Consider the following 19,534-nt stretch of genomic DNA (forward strand, 5'->3'; position numbering starts at 1 on the left):
GAACAGAAGAGATACACTGTACTTAAATTAAGCGATAAGCGAATAAATCATAAAATGTGAGAAGCGATTATAACACATGCGAAATACAACAATTGAAATAGTTATCACATTACCAGAATGATCAGAAATAGGTAGACAGGGAATTATGAATTACAAGGTAAATGCAAGCGACAGGTCAAATAGAAAATTATCATAAAATATAGAGAATAAAAGATAATACGTAGTCTATAGTTTGCGGTAAGTGCGAGAGAAAGAGAGATAATATTCGGTACGATAAAAGGTAATTCAAGATACGGCAAACAATATTCAAGATAATTAATATGCAACGTACGGCAAACCAAATAGACTACGGACAACTACGATCAGCGATATAAGCGAAGAAAATAGTGAAAAAGATGTTATGCGATATGGCACAATACTCCAATGTCAAATGAACGACGTACGGGACCGCGCAGCGATATAAGATCGCTCCCGCGGTACTCTCACTAAGATACGATAATCAACGATAATAGGTAAAAAGACAGATAGAAACTAATCAGAGAAAATATAACAAAATAGTAATGCTCAGTAGCTAAGATAAAAATTGATCCTTCAACGGAACGCGCTGCTAGACAGCGATATTAGACATTCAAATATTCTAAAAGAGAGCGATAATGAGATAAAGCGATAGTCACTACAATGCGTAAGTAATAATCAACCAGTCGCGAAGTTACTTGCAATAAGACAGAGAAAGGGACAGATAAGAGATAATAAGGTACGAGCCCAGGTGGCTCAAGCAGACCAACTGCAAGGTAAAGAGAAAAGATACGAGCCCAATTGGCTCAAGCAGACCAACTGCAAGGTAAAGAGAGAAAGAGATAAAGATAAAGGTACGATATATTGCAAGTAATCTCGTGGCTTCACAAAATAGAAAAGGAACCTCACTTACGTAAAAGAAGATGGAAACGGTATAGAGAATGCGATACGATAACGAGAAACTAGTCACAGTGATAGCGGTAATGATATTAGGTATAACAATAGCACGTCTTTTCAAGTCAGGAACTGAACGTAGAGTGTCGAGATGAGCGATGATCCTGATGTTCGTCGAGCTGCTGTCACGTGATTCTTCCTAAAATTTGCGGTATTCTAATTGGACCAGCAGGTCGCGTGGCCTGGTCCACGGGTAGGCGGCGATAATCCCTCGCCGCTTGTTTTTCTTTTCCCTCGACGACAGGTATCGAGGTATCAGGACGTCGGAAGGTGGTTAAAGATGTTTTCCTGCAGCTATGCGGTATCGTTGGTGAGAAGGGGGTGGGGTCGTACTGCTCAGGTATTGCGATATTGAGGCGTGCGGCAATGTTACGTCACCGGTCTCCTGGACTTGCGACAGACTGTAACTCACTCCTTGCTTTACTGGTACTCCCCGTTGTAGCTATTTCGTCGGCGCTGCATCCCGGCCCTCGCTCATCGAAGCCCTCATGCCGGAACGATCTGGTGGTGATGGCCCTCAACCCGGATCCCCACACTAGATCCACCAGATCCACGTGGTCAGCATATCATTAGCCTATTCCACGCCGCAGTCCTTCGATAAGACGGTTCGTTAAGAGAAAACCGTCTTCTATTGGATAGTCAACGACTTAGTAGATGTTAGGGTCGGTTCAGCTCCAGGCTGATAAGTATCGTCGACGGGAGGCTTCGTTGTGTTTTTGACGCACAGCCCTGTACGCCGCCTGACGATGCATCCGAGCGGTAGAAGCATTCGTTCGTGGTTCGGCTCCTGGCCGATAAGTCTCAAATAGTTGGAGGTGCTGTTGTGCATCACGCACGACCCTTTTCGACAACTAGATAGGCATCCATCGGGAGTGGTTTCAGCGGTATTCGTTCGTCTGTAGTCGGTGGTGTTGATGTTGAGCTGGTACGTGACCCCTGTCAGGTAGTGTCCTGGCATCTTGACGTGAAGGTCTCGCGGATGGTTCTCGAAGAGCATTACAGAATTAGAAAATAGCATACAATTAGCTTAGTAAAGGGAAATCAACCTAAAGATAATTAGTCGTTCATTTTTGGAGTATTGGCCTCAGACGTGCTTTCGTTATTTTTAGCGATATTTGTACCTAGGGGAATGCGATAATTAAATAAAGTGACGGGGTACGAAATACCACGTCACAACTCCCCCCTCCTTACGGAGGACCGAGGAGGTCCTTTGCCATTAGGAAACCATTATGTTGACTACTTACTTTTGCATGTGACTAGACGATCGTTAGAGATGTTAGAGATAGTTGCGATAGATAGGATTGAAATGGAAAATCCATGCGATACTTGACTTAGTTGAGAGACTTTGGAGTACGGCCTGCTGATTCTTGGCGAAACATAGTTTTCCAAGTTCTACTGTTGACCTGATCGGTTGTGAGTGAAGGAAGCGAAAGGATGAGCTAAATTTTTGCGAGAAGGTAGAGAGTTGATTGATTCGATTGCTTGGTTGAAGGGTGTTGTTGCAGAGGAGTTCAGACAATTTACGCGATATAGAGCGATATTGAAATATTGGCCTCATGTAAGATGTTATTCTGGGTGAAGCGAAAAAAAAATTGTTAAGCGTTATTTTTAAGATAATTGCGATAAAAGGAGTTTTGACCTCAAGTTGTTACTGCGTTAGGTGACTAGACGTCGCGACGATGACGCGGTAGGATTTAGGCGTTTATCTTACCGAACGCGGGGTTTTAATTGTTGGACGTTATTTTGTAACCAATTTACGAGAGGGGGTTAATTGATCCCGTAACGATGAATATGACAGACTTCAGGAGTGGATCGTGGGCGCACCGTGAGTGATCGGATATAGGTGATAAGACGGTTCACTGTTACTATAGCAACGAGAAAATAATTGTGTAGCGGTAATAGGATAGTTTATTCACAAAAACCTAGCGGCAAAAAAAAAGAAAGAGAACAATTTTTCGATAATAATAAAAAAAAATATGCGACAAGAAGAAAAAAAAATTTGCGATAATAATAAAAAAAGTACTATGCGATAAGAAAAAAAAATTGCGATAAAAAAATTGCGATAATAAAAAAAGTTTGCGAGAGAAAAAAAAAACGGTAACCCTGACGAGAGGTTGCGGTAATTGCGGTAATAAAAAAAATTGAAAAAAAATTTTTGCGGTAATAAAAAAAGTAAAAATAAATTGCGGTAATACAAATAAAAAAATTGCGGTAATGAATTAGCGAGAAATAACGAAAAATTAGCGAGAAGAAAAAAAAATTTTGTGGAAGCTAAAGAGAAGACGGTCTTAAAATAGTCGGAAATCGCGGTTCCCCTTTCGTGTGGCTCCATCACTGGTTTCCCGCACACCGATTCGGGCACGTCACCTTAGTATATCCGACTTTGCCACATCGGAAACAGTATAGACCGGTCGCGGATTCAGGACAATTCGCATATCGGTGACCGGATTTTCTACACCTGTAACAGATCAGCGTACCTTTCGGGCTTGGCCGAAAGGGGTTACCGGCGAACTCAGGAGAGTTATTCGCGATGCTCGCGGTATCCGTCTGAGCCGTGGTAGCGGTAGGAGTGGTTGGCGCACTGGTATCGTTTCGACTATTGAATCGAGGTGCCTTAGCACGCGGTTGTGCACTTCGACCGTTGGGTCGGTTACCCTGTGTGCCACGATTAGGTGTTGATTGAGCGAATTGGGTCGCGTTGGCTAGTCCCGTCTCGGGTTCCGGGCCTTCCTCGAAAAAGTTAAGTGCTGAGCAATGATTGCGAGAAGGCCTAGGATTTCTTTGCCCGCGGTAAGCTAATTCGGGTAATACCGATCGTTCCGGGGTTGGCGGTGCTTGATAATTATTTGCTACGCGGAAGCTGATTTCTATCCGACTCGCAATGTCTTCTAATTGACCAAGGTCCTGTAATTCGTCTCGTCGAATTGAAACCTGTAATCGCGGTAATAAGTTGCGGTATGCGTAATCTAGCTGTTCATCGTCCGACCACGCGGGCCTCAGTCTGTCGAAATACGCTCTCATATAGGTTAAATAATCGGCGACTGACTCGAATTCGCCCTGGGTTCGTCTACGAATTTCCTCCCTCAATGCGAACTGCAATTCCGGATTGACAAATCTACGGCGCCATGCGGCCTTAAATTCTGCAAAAGAACGCCACGTTTCGCGTTTGTTGCGGAACCAATAAATTGCGACACCTGATAAGAAGAAGGGGATACTATTTAAAATATCCTCGTCGCGAATGTTAATGAGCGATCGGCCTTCGTCTATCCGTGCGAGAAATGCTTCGGCGTCCTCGTTACGCGTTCCCGAAAACTTGAGATTCCATTTTCTCATAACCTCATACGCGGCTAACGCGGTCGGTCTGGACGGTGATGCGACGTTGCTGTTCATGCTCGGTCGCGGGAAGTTATATTGGCCGTCCTCGAAACCCTGGTTGCGGAAGGCAGGTCTCCGCAGCGGCGGTGCGTCGCGATATTCGTAAGGGGGAGAATTCCCTGTGCGGTAGTCAAATGGTGGCGGATTCATCGGATGATACTCCCGTGATCTCAACGGCGGTTGCTGAACGGGCGCCGGCTTAGCCGGTGCATCATTGCCGGGAAGGAATTCTGGCGGTATATTACGCGGGCTAATCCGGCTAGGCTGCGGTTCCGGTGGCTGCTTCCGAATCGCGCCGGTTGCTGACGTCTCGGGGTTACGGTTCGACGGTCGCGTCACGTCACGAATCTCATCGTCGGTATGAGGCGCGGGGTTGATTGGTTGCGTCGGCGTGGGTAACGTTATGCTATCGCTGTCGTCTGTCGGTGTAGTCATATAAGCGTCGTCGAGAGCAGGAGGGTCATCCATGTTTAGACCGTGTTGCTTACAAAAATTCGTCAACCGCTGACGACGGACCGGTAATATGCCTGCTGTTGACAACGAGCGTCCTTCTAATTCGTTGTTTAATTCGGCGTCGGTCAAGGAGTCTACCCACGCCTTAGCGGACGTGTGTATTGACATAAGAAGTGTTGACTAGCGATAGGTGACCCGGAGAGAAAGAAATTGCGGTATTGATGGATTATTTAGTCGGTTAACTAGCGTGACCCTGTAAAGCCGGAAACTGCGATATAAACAACGGAAGATTATATTATCCTACCCAAGCCAAAGGTTTCACAATAGATTTTGTTGTGCAAGAAGATTAATATGGTGACCTCGCTGAAGAAACCAAAACACCGCGATCTAGCGAATCAATAACAAGTTTGATTACAACAAGGGATCACCCCTGCCACACACTAGACTGAGCAGATTATAAGGTCAGGATGTTTAGGTCGTATCGAATTATCCCTGAGTTTTTCTGTTGATATTATTCGAGAGGTACGTCGGTTAATCTGTGCGGTATCCACGTGTTTTTATGTTCCCGATAGTTACGGCAGTTATGTTGTGCGATACTTAAATATTTTTCGACCTTGCGTTATGGATGGCGGTTAAGCCGTGCGATATTTAGATAATTTTCAAATTTGCGTTATTAGCGGCGGTTAAGCCGTGCGGTATTTAGATAATTTTTGAATTTGCGTTATTAATAGCGGTTAGGCCGTGCGTTATTTAGATAATCTTTAAATTTGCGTTATTGTTGGCGGTTAAACCGTGCGATATTTAAATAGTTTTCAATTATCGATATTTTAATTTTGCGATATCTATGCTGTATTCGGTCGCAATATGGAATTCTAATATTCAAACCCTGGTTTATATCCAATTTTGGTCACAGTAATCAATTAATTTAAATATGTTGTTCAATTGTCTGAGTTCCTCGCAATTTTATTAATTTTTGGGGTTTCTGGGGTTCGTGTTCGGTCTCTTACTTTTCTCTGGTGCTTTGACAGTATACGATAAACTTTGCTTTCACCACTGAATAAGATAATCCCTCTTTATTGGCGTGGCCCCACGTTGGGCGCCATTTTGTAACCAATATTTTTTGAGGGTATAAACGATATAACGATAATTGGTTACCCTACGGCGCAGTCGCTAACCTAAACAATTAGATAGAGAGAGGTACTAAGGGAGAAAGATACAATTGTTGGGCGCCAGACGCACATGCGTCAAAAATAGATAATTAGAGAAAAAGACAACGATAAAGATAAAGGTAATAGATAAAGGTAAGGTCAGGTTCTACGACGGTTTTGCACAGTTCGCTCAGAGAGACAAGATAATGGTAGAGGGGCGGAGTCGAATCCAATAGATAAAATAAGAAACGGTGAAGCAGGAATAATATCAAATATACTAAACAAGAAGCGATAAGTTTACTGACAAGCAAGTAGCTGAAGAGTTTGCGATACAAGTACGATATATGCGATAATTAACAATAGTTACAGCCAGAGAAAGGTTAAGCGAGAGAGTTAACAATTAACGGAACGTTTTCCGAATAAGCGGGAAATATGAGCAAGCTCGCGATATTAAAGGTAATGATTAACACGGTTTTATGACAGGTAGGCAGAACAGAAGAGATACACTGTACTTAAATTAAGCGATAAGCGAATAAATCATAAAATGTGAGAAGCGATTATAACACATGCGAAATACAACAATTGAAATAGTTATCACATTACCAGAATGATCAGAAATAGGTAGACAGGGAATTATGAATTACAAGGTAAATGCAAGCGACAGGTCAAATAGAAAATTATCATAAAATATAGAGAATAAAAGATAATACGTAGTCTATAGTTTGCGGTAAGTGCGAGAGAAAGAGAGATAATATTCGGTACGATAAAAGGTAATTCAAGATACGGCAAACAATATTCAAGATAATTAATATGCAACGTACGGCAAACCAAATAGACTACGGACAACTACGATCAGCGATATAAGCGAAGAAAATAGTGAAAAAGATGTTATGCGATATGGCACAATACTCCAATGTCAAATGAACGACGTACGGGACCGCGCAGCGATATAAGATCGCTCCCGCGGTACTCTCACTAAGATACGATAATCAACGATAATAGGTAAAAAGACAGATAGAAACTAATCAGAGAAAATATAACAAAATAGTAATGCTCAGTAGCTAAGATAAAAATTGATCCTTCAACGGAACGCGCTGCTAGACAGCGATATTAGACATTCAAATATTCTAAAAGAGAGCGATAATGAGATAAAGCGATAGTCACTACAATGCGTAAGTAATAATCAACCAGTCGCGAAGTTACTTGCAATAAGACAGAGAAAGGGACAGATAAGAGATAATAAGGTACGAGCCCAGGTGGCTCAAGCAGACCAACTGCAAGGTAAAGAGAAAAGATACGAGCCCAATTGGCTCAAGCAGACCAACTGCAAGGTAAAGAGAGAAAGAGATAAAGATAAAGGTACGATATATTGCAAGTAATCTCGTGGCTTCACAAAATAGAAAAGGAACCTCACTTACGTAAAAGAAGATGGAAACGGTATAGAGAATGCGATACGATAACGAGAAACTAGTCACAGTGATAGCGGTAATGATATTAGGTATAACAATAGCACGTCTTTTCAAGTCAGGAACTGAACGTAGAGTGTCGAGATGAGCGATGATCCTGATGTTCGTCGAGCTGCTGTCACGTGATTCTTCCTAAAATTTGCGGTATTCTAATTGGACCAGCAGGTCGCGTGGCCTGGTCCACGGGTAGGCGGCGATAATCCCTCGCCGCTTGTTTTTCTTTTCCCTCGACGACAGGTATCGAGGTATCAGGACGTCGGAAGGTGGTTAAAGATGTTTTCCTGCAGCTATGCGGTATCGTTGGTGAGAAGGGGGTGGGGTCGTACTGCTCAGGTATTGCGATATTGAGGCGTGCGGCAATGTTACGTCACCGGTCTCCTGGACTTGCGACAGACTGTAACTCACTCCTTGCTTTACTGGTACTCCCCGTTGTAGCTATTTCGTCGGCGCTGCATCCCGGCCCTCGCTCATCGAAGCCCTCATGCCGGAACGATCTGGTGGTGATGGCCCTCAACCCGGATCCCCACACTAGATCCACCAGATCCACGTGGTCAGCATATCATTAGCCTATTCCACGCCGCAGTCCTTCGATAAGACGGTTCGTTAAGAGAAAACCGTCTTCTATTGGATAGTCAACGACTTAGTAGATGTTAGGGTCGGTTCAGCTCCAGGCTGATAAGTATCGTCGACGGGAGGCTTCGTTGTGTTTTTGACGCACAGCCCTGTACGCCGCCTGACGATGCATCCGAGCGGTAGAAGCATTCGTTCGTGGTTCGGCTCCTGGCCGATAAGTCTCAAATAGTTGGAGGTGCTGTTGTGCATCACGCACGACCCTTTTCGACAACTAGATAGGCATCCATCGGGAGTGGTTTCAGCGGTATTCGTTCGTCTGTAGTCGGTGGTGTTGATGTTGAGCTGGTACGTGACCCCTGTCAGGTAGTGTCCTGGCATCTTGACGTGAAGGTCTCGCGGATGGTTCTCGAAGAGCATTACAGAATTAGAAAATAGCATACAATTAGCTTAGTAAAGGGAAATCAACCTAAAGATAATTAGTCGTTCATTTTTGGAGTATTGGCCTCAGACGTGCTTTCGTTATTTTTAGCGATATTTGTACCTAGGGGAATGCGATAATTAAATAAAGTGACGGGGTACGAAATACCACGTCACAGCATGTATACGCGTATAACGAGCAGCGAGCGTATTGCCGTAAATAAATACCGACAGCGAATGAATAACAAGTATTCAACGTTAAACACGACGTTGACGGTGAAATGGCTTTGCGGCTTTATCGGCCATAATAATCACATAGTAGAACCCAATAGCGAGCCAGGTACGGCGGCTTGTTTGCACCAACCTACATGTGACAATTATATATTTACCGCATTAGCATTTTACAGGCACGTTCGTGAGCGTAGAATCGCTTTATGATCGATATATAATTAGTAATTTCTTCCGTTATACTCAAACGTAAGGAAAACATTGATGCGCCAGTTCGAAATCAATTTATATTCATTCCATTGTTGAGGGAAAAAATAGCGTTACTACTTATTTATCCGTTTGTATCATTTTTCGGCACTTAAACGACGATCGATTCTTTTTATAACTTTGATTTCCTCTTTGAACGCAATTACATGTGTAAAAACAAAAATCGAACCAAACGTGTCTTTGAATTCTTCTCGTTTAAATCGACATGGGTATTCGATATTTCTACCGCGCAACGTCAATTGCCGACAACTTCAGCTGATTGTGAAGTGCATCTAGTAGTAACGGCGCGGTAGCGTCAGACACGTCTCTGCTAGGCGTCCGACGGTAGTGTTGAGTTTACCGGCTCTGCGTGTGAAAATATACGTGAGGTGCACACACTGGTTATTAATAAATTTCATCGTGAGACCACGTTGTACAACTTAGCGCTTATAATTAACAGATATTTCACTATTTACATAAACGCTGTGGGCTCTTAATGTTTCGATGTCAATGAGTATCTGAAATTTCATGGAAAATGTATAAGGTACGTAATTCCTTGATATGTTTGCTATGGATAATTGATGTCGACCTGATACTAATTTCGGTCTAACTGGCTCGAGATTTTTCAAATATGTAAGTGGCATGCAGGCCCTGTTTACGGACACGAAGAGGCGAGAGAGAGGGTAATTTTGACTCTTATCGGCATTTTTCTGGAGGAGAGACACTTGTCTCCTTCGCACAAAGAATCTTCAATTTTCGTTCCTGGTATTTTCCAGGTAGCTTAACGAAGAGCGCAGAGTCTTCTTTCTCTAAACATCGTAAATCTACGATATATGGTTCTCTGCTCTTTCTCAAGTCACTCGCTGCTTTTACCAGCCAGCCGTGAATACCTGAAGCCCTTAAGCCCTTCAAGGCGCCAGTGGGTCCGAACAAGTAGTAAAAGTCCACGGAGTCGGACAATCGATTATTATTAATCTCGAGTGTTAGTACAGGCATATATGTATGTATAGCAGTGCGCAACTCTCGTGAGCAGAATTTTAAATTCATGTACTGAGTATCCGTGCAGAGATCTAAAGCTGTGTTGAAGTTTGGTAGAATAAAAAAAAAAAAAGAAATAAATAAAATTGAGAAAACAAGGGACGCGGAATTTGCGAATCGATTATTTATCGTAAGTGTATAAACTGTGTAATTTTTGAAAAACAGCATATCGTGTCAGTTGTTCAGTCGGTTGTCTATCTTTTCTCTTTTACCAGACTCACCAATCTCTTCTAACGGACACAATCATATACTATTTAAACCACTTCACAACTAACGTGCACTGTAAATTTGTCCTCTAAACGTCGCATCTCAAATTGAACCACTACACGATTTGATACGAAAAACTCGCGAGTATGCGTAATTCGTCTAGAACTGGGCAGGATAAAAAATTTTGAACAAGTCAACTCGAATCCGTTTGAAACAAAGCGCCGTCACAGACATTGAAAAAATAATAGAAAAACGTGTCCGATCTTGATATAAATTCATCGCGATTATTTACATGTATTTTATACAAATATACAGGTATTTGTTTTCTGCAAAAAAACTGGTGGGTAAACCACACGCTAAAGAAACACGTTGCAAAAGCTACCCTCTAGTTTATGTATCTAAAAATTTAATAACACCCGCGGTTTCATCAAAATATGTAAACGTCGTATAACATTCACGACGGGCCCTTCTACGCCTATTTAAAGCTCAGTGTCGTTACGTGCACGAGAGACCTTGTACCACTGACTCGGGTCAGAGTTAAAGGCAAGCCTTGTGCAATCCTATTTTAGCATTGATCGAACCTCGAAAGCTCGTACTGTTCTGGAAAATGTTTCAACGAACAGCGTCTCGAGCAGAATTGGATGAGAAAAACGAACCAGCAAAATACAAATCAAACGCACTGAACGTCTCGCAAGTTTTCCTCTTTAGAAAATCATCGAAAGTATATTTTAAGCCAGTGATCGATTTTCAACGAATTAAATACGCGTCTAAAGCCACGCTAGAAGGAAATATGAACACGAGTTCAACGAAACATGTTTCCGGTTCAACCATCCGCGGTCACTTGGGGTCGATTCGACCTAACGTATTTCTTGTGGGGCAAAAAATAACAGTGACCACGAAGGGTTAAACAAGACAAACTCTTCATCAAGCGCCAAATACAGAGTCATCATCGACCAAAAATTGCGCGATCAGCGCCCGGATCGAAACGACACGAGTCAGAAAGACGGCTGTTCGGCCGAATCGAGACTGTCTCAAGGACCGAGTGATACGGAGGTCGCAAGGTCCGTGATTAGTATAGATTATAGATTATTGACGAGTGGAGGTAGCTGCGGAAGTCGGTGAGGTCAGGCGTAGGCGGCTCAAGGTCCTGGAAGACAAACCCACGCCACAAAGCTCCCTAAGTCGTCGAGTTCCTGCTAAGTATTTAAGGGGAGGAACCGACGTTAGCAGGCCGAAAAGTAAGTAGTTTTCGGAAATTTTTTCGATAGAGAAGAATTGAATGGTTATTCTTTGAACTCTAAGGATCTTTTATTACCAGTTTGAACAAGATCTGGCAGTTTTTTCAAGTCATTTGATTCGTAATTGATCAAGTTATTTAGCTACGTCCCACAGCAGGTCCTCATTCGCGTTGGCAATTTCCGTGCATTGTGGAAGTCATAATTTCGATCTCAGAACAACAAAACTGAAATCGTTTCATTCTTTAGATTATTCTCCTACATTTGTCCGTTATAATCGAAAATTTGATACTTTACGCGAGTTTTAAATAGAATGTGGTATTTTTCACAGTTTTTTATAAATGAAAAGGGGTACTTTGAACAATCCGATTATCTTAAGAGTATAGATTCGCATTCCGTGTAATTACATAAGGTTAACGTACACCAAGTTTAAAAATGATCGATCAATAATTTGTCGAGTCATGATGTACGCAAGTTCAAAAAAATCTTCTTTCGAGAAAAACGCTCAAACCGAGGTAATTTTTCGGAACCACGTGATTCGAGTATGTGCGCGCATATTACATCCCTCCATGAACCGTGCCGAGGCTAGGCTCCTCTAATTCTTGTTAAAGGTCAGAGGTTGCCAATTAGCAGTGCGAAAAAGCTGCAAATATCTCCCCGCACGCCAAACACTTGGCGAGGTCGTGAACGTCCGTCCTGGTGGTAGAAATTCTAATTATTTCAAACGGAAAATATATCGGCAGTACAGTCTGGGCAAAAAATTAATTGACCACAAATTATACAGGATGAAAATCGGTAGTGTATCATAACTTTCTAGGCAGATTCACCATTTGTGGCCACCCTCATGAAAATCTGTATTTATTAATATGACTTTCAATCTGTTTAATTACTCAATTTGTGACTTACAAAGTCTGACTTCCAATGGCCACGGAACTTTTTATTACTTTATCCCTGTACCATTTGCGATTACCCCTAATGAATATGACCGAATCTGGGTCAAAGACTGGTCACAACGGCGAACGGTACCGTAAAGAAGCATCTCTCCTACTGCAAGAAAATTTGGTTCACGTTATTCACTGGCGAGGGAACGATTCTGCGCCACACGACTACGTCATAAAGATATTCGTACACTCATCGCTGTTTCGTATCTGCACTCTTCTGTTTTGCCACTTTAATTTGGCCAGACTGTACGAAGCGAGGTATATCGGCCGCTCTGCGTGCAAAACGGACCTTGGCTTGCAGAGCGGCTGCTAATGTGGCCAGAGGTTGGTTGGCCAGAAACTAGTGACGCACGGTGACGATGTGGAGAGGGAACGAGAACGGGAACGCAGACGGAGACGGCCGATCCGCGGAGGCTAGACGACCCGGCGCCATTCATACTTGGCGCCGCACGCAACCCTTAAACGCTATTTCTCGTCTAGCGGTGTGTTCGTGTAACGTGTCTCTGTGCAAGTGAATGAGAACGAGCGGCGACGCGGACTGACTCACCTAGTTGTGCGCCTTCGTCGCGACTCTTTCTACTCGTATCTCTCTTTCCCTCTTTTTCCATCCCCATCCCTCCCCCTCGCCCCTGCGTCTCCGTAAGACGCGATACGCGGCGTTAAAGTAGCCAAACTACCGCGACTACGTTACGACTGACTTATTGCCCGTTTGCAGGATAAACTTTCCGCGCTCTCTTTATTACGTAAACTCGCGGTAGTCGGTGCTGTTATTATGCGCCGCGCACTTACACCGCAAACTATTATCCACCCCATAGACACCCTCGAAATTGTGCTTCAAGTTGCCGAACAAGTTTTAAGATGCTGCTGCTGCTGCTGCTGCTGCACTCATAGCGAAGCATTACTAACCTTTGAGAGATGCTCTTAGAACCCTTTTAGAATTTTATGGAAATATTGAAGCTGCACGTAACGATTATCCCTCTCTGTGTGACTACTGAAAAGCTTCGGAAACGCTACTGTGTTACTTCGGCACACGTATTCCGACTCAACGGAAGTCAGATCAACTGGACATCCCTTCCTTCCCGTTACAGCCCACTTTTATGGTCATTTCTAGGCATGTGTGTGAAACGCGACAGAATCGCAGAGCATCGAAGGATCAATGGTAACATATCACTTTTTATAGCGAAAACACGTCGTCAAACGTAAGGTTTTTCCAACCTTTCCCCAAAGCTACCGACGAACAAATATCCCGAACGACCCGATCGTTAAGTCTTACACGAAGTCTTATTGTTGATATTTATTACATGACGCTGAGAGTCAAGACTTGGTTGATTACACGCACGTGTAGTCTTGGGGGTAAGTGGAGAGAAATTAATAGTGAAGGGGTTAAGTAAACCGCAAAACAGGGAAAGAACGTACCGAGAGAAACAAATCAAGGGCCGTGACAATAACGGCTTTCGTATGGCGAATTTGCACGAGGGATCGCGTTTTTAAAAAGCATTCAGAGCAGCGAAAAAAAGAGGCTTAACCCCGTTCAACTCGGCCGGCGTCAGTTGGTTATTAAGTCATAAAGATAGGCGATCTTGCGCCGGGCAAAAACGCGGACCCTTCCTCTGACAAAAAAATTACCACTGCCGCATATCGCGCCCCTCCTCGTCCGCGTGGAGCATGAGGTTTCATTATACATATAGTGATTTACCGTATTAGTATATTATTCGGTTTGATTTTATCTAATTTTTTTTTTTTTTTTTTTTTTAATTTTTTACGTTTTTATTACAATTTTTTTTCACTCTCACGCGCCGTTCTTAAAAATCAAAGAAATACAGGAGAACGTGTTGATTCGCGTGAACTCGTCACATCGGAGTGTTTTCGACTCTATTTATCGCCGTCCGTATATAATATCTAACCGGCAAGTAATTTGCGCGGCTCTGCAACACTTATAACTCTTGCACCAGCTCAACGTGGTACCGGTTAGCCTGCTAAACGTTCACGTAATTAAATCTCTGTTCATATGTGCGCAGAGTATAGTATATTTTCCCCGTACCAGCCAACGGTATTTAATGTTTAATTTGGGAAATTTTAGCCACGGCACGGACGGAGTGAACTGAAATTTCATTTTCTACCGAAAGTCGGAGTTCAAGGAAACAGAAATGTGCTTCTACGTGTTAATTATTTTATTTTAAACAAGGAAAAATGGCATTAGATTACGACGTCTTGGAACGATTTTTTCAAATTATACACTCCCGTTTTTACAACGTATATTAGCAATTTTATGCTTTATCGCTTATTTCGAGTGCCAATTTTGTATTTCCTGTTTCTTAAACGTACACTCGTAAAATATTTCTCCAGCAGGCTACGCTCATTCTCGCGTTACAGATTTCCCGAGGGCGTTTTCGCCTCCCTTCTTCTTTTCATTTCAATCTAACATATATATATATATATATATATATATATATATATATATACATACATATATATATATATGACTGCAGAGCTCAAAAAGTGAATCAGGGGTATTTTTCTTCTCCAGAACTAGTGAAATTGGCAAAGGTATAACGGATACCGAATTTTGGTAAAACTGCACAGGTCGCCGTCAGGGAGAGTGAGTGGAGATTAATTTTTATCGCGAGGATCGAGGTGGCGAGGCGAACTGACTAGCCGGCTGACTGCAGTTGCCTGTTATGTCAGAATTACCACCACCGTAAAGCTAAATGTTGCTCGTTCAGAGGAGGAAATCTTAACCTTTCGGTGAGCCGTCGCTATAAACTTTAACGATCACTTTTCGGATTGGACCAAGCCAGCCAACCAGCCCCAGTTCCCAGGGCGCATCGACACTCTGCACCCCGTAACATTTAGATATCGCGTGCGTTCCCTTCCTCCCCATCTCTACGGCAGCTTTTGTCCGATGTCAAGATACCCCTGCGAGCACGCACCATCTTCCGGTATGGTCCACCACCCGTGCCGGCTTAAAAATACGGGAAGGAAACAAAGTTGCGGAAACGGGCGGAGGGAAGAGAAAGTAAAAAGCGCCCCATCGCGCCTCGAGCTTTACGGCACGTTGTTTTAAACGCAATTTCAATTGATCAACCGGCTAATTTCATTTTCTACCGTAACTCCGTGTTCTCCACTATTTCCGAAATTGGCTATTCATTATTCGAAAGGTGGTGGAGCAAAGCGAGAAGGAGAGAGAGAGAGAGGCACGATGGGGAAATCGAGTGAAAAGCGAGGCTGAGTTAGGAATTGGGTTGGGCTAGGTTGGATTGGCTAAAGTTAACCCGAGCTTTGGCTAAATAGCTTCGTGTATTAGCCATACACGTGCATCTGTAGGAGGCGGCCCCACTAGTAGAGGTCCTGTCACCGCCCCTATGAGTCACACCAGCTTCGCCTTATCGATTCCTCCGAGAAGTGACTTGGCTGCTTGTTCGACTTGTGTTTTTACCCCTGCACCCCCTTCCGCTGTTTCCTGGTACATTGAATTATTAGGACGACCTGTGAATTTTGTTGGAAAAGTGAATGTAATATGCGAATAATTAAACTGCGCAGCGCGATTAATCGAACGATCAGAAGATTTATCCTAGTACGGTTATTGATACTTTAAGCAATGTATAGACCATGTGAAAAAAATTTTGGCACTGAATTTCGCGCGCATGGAGCTGTGGAAAGTTGAATTTACTCTGTAAATTTGAATTGATGACAATTCACCGATTCTTAATGATAAGTATTCTACTGGAAAACACCAGTGTAAATACACCGACGGTTTGGTGAAATTTCACTTATTTCTAGTGTACATACACTAATCTTTCCGTCCGGTGAACTTATAACTGGGAATCAGTGAATTCTCACCCATTCCAATGTAGAGAGTAAGTTTTTTGTTTATGATAATCGCTTACAAGCAGATTGTCGATAAAATAATCCAAGTGTCTATGAATTTTTGTGAATCGTAAAATGTTGGGACTTGTTACTTTGTTGAAACGACACGAAAAGCGAATCGCTTCTACAATCAAGGCTCACCGTTCTCACCAACCAGGTATAAGTTGATGTTGCGATCATGTACACATGTGGATGTTAATTCAAACTCGAAATATCCTCGTTTAAGAACAAGTTGACGTTAAGGTTTTATAAATTTTCAGAAGTTCGTTTGCCGGTAAATCCATTTCGAAACTCATCGTGCCGCAGTCGAAAAAGCTCCGCCATAAGAATTCATATACGCAGTATTTTTAGAGTTTCCTAACTTCAGCACTATATAGTTCTCTAAATTTTTCTAAATTATCGCAATGAATTTATGGCACTCGTCATACTAATTGCTGTGAATTTTTCGGTAATTCTATTACCATTCTTCGTTAATTAATTTCTTGCCCATCGGGCCCCGTCAGTTGCATCAATCTTCTCGACTAGTCTTAGTTGGAGGAATTTTCTAGCGTGCTTGGATTTACAACTTTACTTAACATTATTAATTTCATCTTGAATCGATACCATACCTTTTCAGCTGCACGAGGCTGAAGCTAGCAGTCAGAATTAGCAGCCAAACGTTCTGATGTTCATTCGAATAAGATGGTGAAGTCCAAGAATCAGAACTTTGTGAAATGTCTTGAATCTTTTATGCGATTATGAGGATAGATTTGAACTGCATTTTTCTATTTCGAAAACGTTTGACACGCTTGGCTGCTAGCTTCAGCTTTATTTCAATTGCCGTATGAAACTGTTGAAACTGTCTCGCCAATAGTTTTCCGTCGTTGAAGAAGAGAGTTGTAAAATCGTAGTCAGTTTTCAATTTCATTTTCGAAAGGTCGTTCTAGGGAGGGTTCAAGAAATGTTGAAATTAGCGTAATTGAACCCGTAGCAGAACGGTGTTGGGTATAAATTTGTGTAAATCGAGGTAGTACCGGAATGTTTAAACGTCGGGGATTAATATCCAGCTCACGTGTCTAGTAAGTTTTCAATCCTCTAAATTATCGGCGTTAGACCCCCCGCGGGCGGGAAGAGGGACGCGCAAGAACACCTCCGGCGATTAAAACACTAAATCCTGGCGTGCCCGTTTCCCGTTTCCCGTTTCCCATTTCCCATTTCATCGGAGGAAGAGGGTAGGTATCTTCGCCGGCTGGGCACGGAGTCGGATGGTGCGTCTGGGCAAACAATGACTTCCACCGTGGAATTCGCGTAATTAGGCAATTGAGCGGGTTGCAAACCACGCGCGATGCGTTCGGGGGCGAAATGCTTTAACCCCGAGGAAATTTGTTGATTGGGGGTGCTTTACGAGCCCCTGAGTTTAGATGCGGCCATTTCGCACATGATACGGAAGCAGGATTTAAAACCCGCGATACGAGTGCCAGGCGTTTGTTACTCTCAAAGTCCATGTAACAGCTCATTTCTAACATCTCAATCAATCATCCCGAGGTTATCAAACTCCTGTCGCTTCGAGCTATTACTCAATGTCTTTGTAGCTTCGAGGCTTAAAACTGAGTAAAAATGAATACGTTGAATTACCTCGGACTTACGTGAGTCAATTAATCATCGCTTCGTTATTAGTTTTTACCTCGCGTCATCCACCTGGGTGCAGTAATTTTCGTTCGAAAATCTAAAAATCCTACGTGCTCGATTTTATCTTTTTTTTTAGCCTGCCAGCTGCCGCCGTCTGTTATTAACCGTCTAGTAAGTTAAAGGTGATAAAGGTACATGAAACAAAAATAGACGGCTGAAAGCTGAACGTTGTGCTCTGTCATTCGGATACTTGTCGAGCATTAAACTTTGTGACTTTGTAATAGGGGGAAAATCAAAGTACGGAGTAGACTCGGACGATACGATCTTTAGAGCGATATGCTTCCTGATAAGAGACAAAAATTGTACACGTGGAGCAAGTTGTAAATTAAAGGGCTGCAGGCTGGATTCTAAGAATGCTATACTGCTCGTATGAAAAGAACGGCAGTGTCATCTTGAAAAACAACACAAAATCGTTGAGCACTTTTATTTTGGGGAAACATGACGGCCTGCGCGACAAAATAAGAAAAATAAAATTGGTTTGACTTCCATTTTTGTCGATAATTATTCACTGCATTTTGCGTTGACACTTAAGGATCAATAAATATAATCGAATGGAATTTTATCAAATTCGAATAACAAAAGCTAACGCATCAAAATTTCTGAAAAGAGCTTGTAGTTGGCAAGTTGGAAATGATTAATCTCAGATATCTTTCATCCGCTGTTTCTGGAATTATTTTGCTCACTGTAGAGATTTCCAACAATCGTCTTAAAAAATTGTACAAATACTTACATCCAGAGTGAGTACAAATGTATGTTAGTAAGTACGGTACAGTTACATTTCCGCTTTACAACTCTAATATACGTTCCGATTATGAAACCTTTCCCAGACCGTTGATATCAATTAACTTCATTTATTGAAATTGCCCAGATTCACGTAATCTATTACGGACGATAGACGTTACTTCGAAAATAACATTGCTGGAGGTTTTTTGAACGATTTCTTCTCATTTCCTAGCCTCTGATTTAAATGGTTATACCTATCATCCCTTAGGAAAAAAACACCATGGAACCTCTTCTTATCTGAAATATTTTTCTTTTCTCTGAACATAGCGACGCGTGCATGCGCTGAATGTGGTTCAGTTCTACAGAAATCAGTTCTACAGAGCAAATGTTTTACAGGATAGATTTTACAAACTCGTTTCTACAGAAATATTTTTGGACAGAACGAAATTCGAGATTTACATCAAAAATAATCCTGCATAAATTATTCTACAGGAGAATTGCTCTACAGAATATTTATCTACAGAAAGGAATTCGAGATTCGCATCAGTAATAATTCTCCATGAACTGTTGCACAGAATATTTTTTTACAAATTGCGTTTAACACAACGCACATTCTGTCAGAGCAATGATCGAATTGTCAAAATCATACATTTAATCGTGAATTTCGTACATTTTGATTAAATTAACTTAATTTAATCTCATTACTTGCGTGTTAAACGTCCGTCGTGTCGAACGTGAATTGCGTTGGGTCTGTGAAACTATAAAACTATTCTGTATAAAAATATCTGTAAAACAATTCTGTAGAATAATTTATGCAGTATTACTTTTGACCTGAATCTCGAATTCCTTTCTGTATAAAAACATTCTCTAAAACATTTGCCATGTAGAACTGATTTCCGTCTAATCGATCCCGCTCGGCACGCGCTCAGCATATTGCGTAATCAATCTCAGAATTAATCCATCTCGTTAACGAGAACTCG

General features: G+C 42.3%; 1 protein-coding gene and 1 long non-coding RNA gene across 9 annotated transcripts in view; one reads left to right on the forward strand and one right to left on the reverse strand.

The window, feature by feature from the left end:
• Nucleotides 1-19,534, forward strand: part of LOC124308075 (protein Fe65 homolog) — a 200,433-nt gene that overhangs the window by 122,381 nt on the left and 58,518 nt on the right. The window contains exon 1 of one of the 8 annotated variants that reach the window (XM_046770425.1): nt 8,868-9,419. The exons of the other annotated variants lie outside the window; for them this stretch is intronic. The gene's annotated coding sequence lies outside the window, so the exon portion shown is untranslated. Of the gene's footprint in view, nt 1-8,867; nt 9,420-19,534 lie in introns of those variants that run through there. 8 annotated transcript variants of the gene reach the window in all.
• On the reverse strand, nt 11,428-12,597 carry LOC124308084 (uncharacterized). The gene is made up of 3 exons (XR_006908913.1): nt 12,262-12,597; nt 11,826-12,051; nt 11,428-11,582 (listed from the first exon to the last, which is right to left on the reverse strand). It is a non-coding gene; the product is annotated as an uncharacterized LOC124308084 (long non-coding RNA).

The sequence above is a fragment of the Neodiprion virginianus genome, chromosome 6, assembly GCF_021901495.1.
Source record: "Neodiprion virginianus isolate iyNeoVirg1 chromosome 6, iyNeoVirg1.1, whole genome shotgun sequence".
NCBI classification, from domain to species: domain Eukaryota; kingdom Metazoa; phylum Arthropoda; class Insecta; order Hymenoptera; family Diprionidae; genus Neodiprion; species Neodiprion virginianus.